Raw genomic sequence first — 4,949 nt, forward strand, 5'->3', positions numbered from 1 at the left:
GTGTGTCTATTTTGCTGCCAGTATCATGCCGTTTTGATTACTGTCACTTTGTAATATAATTTGAAGTTGGGCAGAGTGATGCCTTCAGCCTTGTTCCTTTTTCTCAGGAAGGCTTTGGTAATTCGGGGTCTTTTGTGCTTTCATACAAATCTGATGATTTTTTGTTCTATTTCTTTAAAACATGGCAATGGGATTTTGATGGGGATTGCATTAAATCTGTATAATGCTTTAGGTAATAAGGTCATTTTAACTATGTTGATTCTTCCAATCCAAAAACACGGAATATCTTTCCATTTCTTAGTATCTTCGAATTCTTTTAATAGGTTCTTGTCGTTTTCATTATATAAGTCCTTGACAGGTTTCGTTAAATTTATTCCTGCGTATTTTATTCTTTGTGTTGCAGTTGCAAAATGAATGATTTTTTCCACTTCTTTCTCTGACACTTTGTTATTGGAGTTTAGAAAAGCTGTAGACTTTTGAACATTGATTTTGTATCCAGAGACTTTACTGTATTTGCTTATTGTTTCTAGTAGTGTTCTTGTGGAGTCTTTAGGATTTCCTATATAGAGAATCATGTCATCTGTGAATAGTGACAATTTGATTTCTTCGTTTCCTATTTGGATGCCTTTTATAGCTTTCTCTTGCTTGATTGCACTTGCTAGGACTTCCAATGTTATACTGAAAAACAGTGGCGATAGTAGACAGCCTTGTCTTGTTCCTGATCTTAAAGGGAAGGTGTTTAGTTTTTCACCACTAAGTATAATGTTGACTGAGGGGAGGATTTGTCATAGATGGCCTTTATTATGTTAAGGTACTTTCCTTCCATACCGATTTGGTGAAGTGTTTTGATCATAAATTGATTCTGTATCTTGTCGAAGGCTTTTTCTGCATGTACTGATATGATCGTATGGTTCTTGTTTTTTAATATGTTTATGTGGTGTATCACATTAATCGATTTGCATATGTTGAACCATCCCTGCGCCCCTGGAATGAAGCCCACTTGATCGTGGTGTATAATCTTTTTAATATGTTGCTGTATTCGGTTCACTAGTATCTTCTTTAGGATTTTTGCATTTGTGTTCATAAGAGATATTGGTCTATAGTTTCCTTTCTTGTTATCTTTACCAGGTTTTGGTAGCATAGTAATATTGGCCTCATAAAATGAGTTGGGAAGTATTACCTCTTCCTCGATTTTTTGGAAGAGTTTGAGGAGAACAGATGTTAAATCTTCCTTGAAAGTTTTGTAGAATACACTGGTGAAGCCATCTGGTCCTGGCCTTTTACTTTTTGGTAGGTTTTTAATGATTGTTTCAATTTCCATACTGCTGATTGGTCTATTTAGATTTTCCAGTTCTTCTTGATTCAGTCTAGGAAGGTTGTATTTTTGTAAGTACTGGTCCATTTCTTCTAGGTTTTATAGTTGGTGTTACATACTTTTTTATAATATTCTTGCTTAATCCTTTGTATTTCTGTGTTGTCAGTTGTAATTTCTTCTTTCATCCCCGATTTTGTTTATTTGTGTTCTTTCTCTTTTTCTTTAGTGAGTCTAACCAGGGGTTTGTCAATTTTATTAACCTTCTCAAAGAACCAGCTTTTTGTTGCTCTTATTTTTTCTATTGTTTCTATTTGTTTGTTTGTTTTGTTTTCAATTTCATTTATTTCTGCTCTAATTTTGATTATTTCTTTCCTTCTGCTGACTTTAGGCCTAATTTGTTCTTTCTTCTCTAGTTTTTTTTTTTTTTTTTGAGATGAAGCATTATGTTGTTTATTTGGGCTTATTTTTGTTTTTGGATGTAGGCCTGTAATGATATGAATTTTCCTCTTATAACCGCTTTTGCCGTGTCCCAAAAGTTTTGATATATTGTACTGTCCCAAACTCATTTATTTCTATGTATCTCTTGATCTCTCTCTTTTTTTTTTTTATTTCTTCTCTGACCTACTTGTGCTTCAGTAGCATGTTGTTTAATCTCCATATATTTGTGGTTCTTCCTGCTTTCTTTCTTGCAGGTGATCTCTAGTTCCAAAGCATTATGATCAGAGAACATGGTTGGTATGATTTCAACCCTCTTATATTTGTTGAGGCTATTTCTGTGTCCCAGTATGTGGTCAATTCTTGAGAATGTTCCATGTGCACTAGAGAGGAATGTATAAGCAGCTCTTTTGGGATGGAACGCTCTGTAAATGTTAATTATGTTCAGTTGGTCTAATGTGTCATTTATGAGTGTTATTTCCTTATTGATTTTCTGTGTGGATGATCTGTCCATATACGATAGCGAGGTCTTTAAGTCTCCTACTATGATAATTTTTTGGTCTGTTCCTCCCTTTAATTCTGTTAGTAATTGCTTTACTAAATCTTGCAATCTCCACAATATGGATGCACCTACAGGTTGTTGTGCTGAGTGGAGTAAGTCAGACAGAGAAAAACAAATGTCTTATGTGGAATCTAGAGAACAGGATAAACAAAGAACAGAAAAAAGCTCATACATACAGAGAGCATTTTGATGGTTGACAGATTGGTGGTAGGGAATGGTAGAAGTGGGGAGAGGATTAAGTTACAAATTGGTAGTTACAAAGCAGTGATAGATATGTGGAGTGTAGCATGGGAATATAGTCAGTGGTATTGTAATAATTATGTATGGTATCAGATACTGGATTTATCAAAGAGATCACTTCATAAGTTATATAAATGTGTAATCATTGTGTTGTATACTTGAAACTAATATAATATTGTATGTCAACTATAATTGGAAAAAATAAAAAGTGAAAATTTTAAAAAAGATTGATGAAACAAATTTATTTTTTTGAAAAGATATTAACAAATTTGGTTAACCTTTAGCTAGACTAACTGAGAAAAGAAATGGAAGACGTTAGAACTGCTATTAAAGAAATACAAAGGAATATGAGACTACTATGAACAGGTATATGCCAGCAAATTGAATAACTCAGAAGAATTGAATGAATTTCTAGAAACATACGGCCTTCTAAGAACAAATGGTGAAGAAGTAAAAAACCTAAATAGGTCAATAATGAGTAAGAAGACTGAATCGGTAATAAAAAACCTCCTGACACAGAAAAGCCAAGGCCCAATGGTTTTCTTGGTGAATTCCACCTATTATTTAAAGAAGAATTAACACCAATCCTTTTGAAAATCTTACAAAAAATTGAAAATGAGAGAACACTCCCAAACTCATTTTAACAGGCCAGCATTATCCTGATACCAAAGCCATACAAGGACACTGCAAGAAAAACAAAACAAAACAAAACGAAATCTATAGGTCAATATCCCTGATGAATATAGATGGTAAAATTTTGAACAAAATATTAGCAAGCAGGATTCAATATCATTTTAAAAGGATTCATCCACAAGATGCCAGAATGATTTGACATATACAAATTGATAAATTGATATATCACATTAATAAGTAAAAATCATAATCATCTCAATAGATGCAAATATTTAATGTTCTCACCATACACACACACACACACACACACACACACACACACACACACACACACACACAATAATTATGTGATATGATGGAGGTCTTAGCTAACATTATGTTAGTAAATATTTTGCAATATGTTAGTGTATCAAAATAACACATCATATACCTTAAACATACATAATATTATGTTAATGATATCTTAATAAAATTTAAAAAAATAAAATGAATCTCTTATAGACAACATATAATTGGATTCTATTTTTTAAATATATTCTGCCAATCTATGTCTTTTAATTTGGCAGTTTAATCTGTTTGAGTTTAAAATAATTACAGATCCAAAAGAAACTAACTTTGCTATTTTGTTATCTGTTTTCTATATGTCATATAGATATTTTGTTCCTCATCTTCTTCTTTACTACCTTCCTTTGTATAGTTGGATTTTTGTAGTGACATATTTTGATTTACTTCTCATTTTTTCTTTTTTATGTATTCTACGTATTTTTTTTTCCTGAGGTTACCATAGGGAATACATAAAACATCCTAAAGTTATAACAGTATATATTACATTTATAACCTCTTAACTTCAATTGTATACAAAAATCCTACAGTATGATGGCTATAGTTAATACTGTTCTATGCATTTGAGAGTTGCTAAAAGAATAAATCTTAAAAGTTCTTATCACAAGAAAAAATTGCATTTATATATTGTGATGGATGTTAACTATACTTATTGTAGAGATTATTTTGGAATATATGCAAATATCAAATCATGTCATACAGCTGAAACTAATGTTATGTTTTATGTCAATTATACCTCAACAACAACAAAAAACTCCTTTATAGTTCTGATGCCTCCAACATTATGTTGATCTGTCAATGTCACAAATTAACCTTTTATATATTGTATACTCATTAATATAAATTTATAATTATTTTAAAAATTTTGTCTTTTAAATCCTATACAATAATAATGAATGGAGTTATGAACCAAAAGTATAATACAATAATTTATATTTGTCCATATATTTACCTCTAGCAGAGAACTTTATATCTTCATACATTTTGTTTTACTTGTAGTATCTATTTATTTCAACCTAAAAGACTTTGTATAGCATTTCTTGTAGTATAAGTCCATCTTATTGTATTGTATTGTTATTTGTTTGTTTTTTATCAACATTTTATATCATGTCACTGCTTTCTGGTCTGCCATGCTTCTAATCAGAAATACACTGATAATCTTATTGGGAATACGTTGCATGTGACAAGTCATTTTTGTCTTTCCACTTTCAAGATTCTCTTTTTGTCTTTTAATAGTTTGGTAATGTGACTCCAGGTGTATCTGTTTTTTGTTTTTTCATTATTTTTTTTTCTATTTGGTTTCAGCTGAGCTTCTTGTATTTGTATATTTTTGTATTTTCTCAGTTTGAGAACTTTGGCTTTCTTCTCTTATCTATCGTTCTTCTGGGACTCCAACAGTGCATATGTGTATCGATTGACTTA

This window comes from Pteropus vampyrus, unplaced genomic scaffold, assembly GCF_000151845.1.
Source record: "Pteropus vampyrus isolate Shadow unplaced genomic scaffold, Pvam_2.0 Scaffold63, whole genome shotgun sequence".
NCBI lineage: Eukaryota > Metazoa > Chordata > Mammalia > Chiroptera > Pteropodidae > Pteropus > Pteropus vampyrus.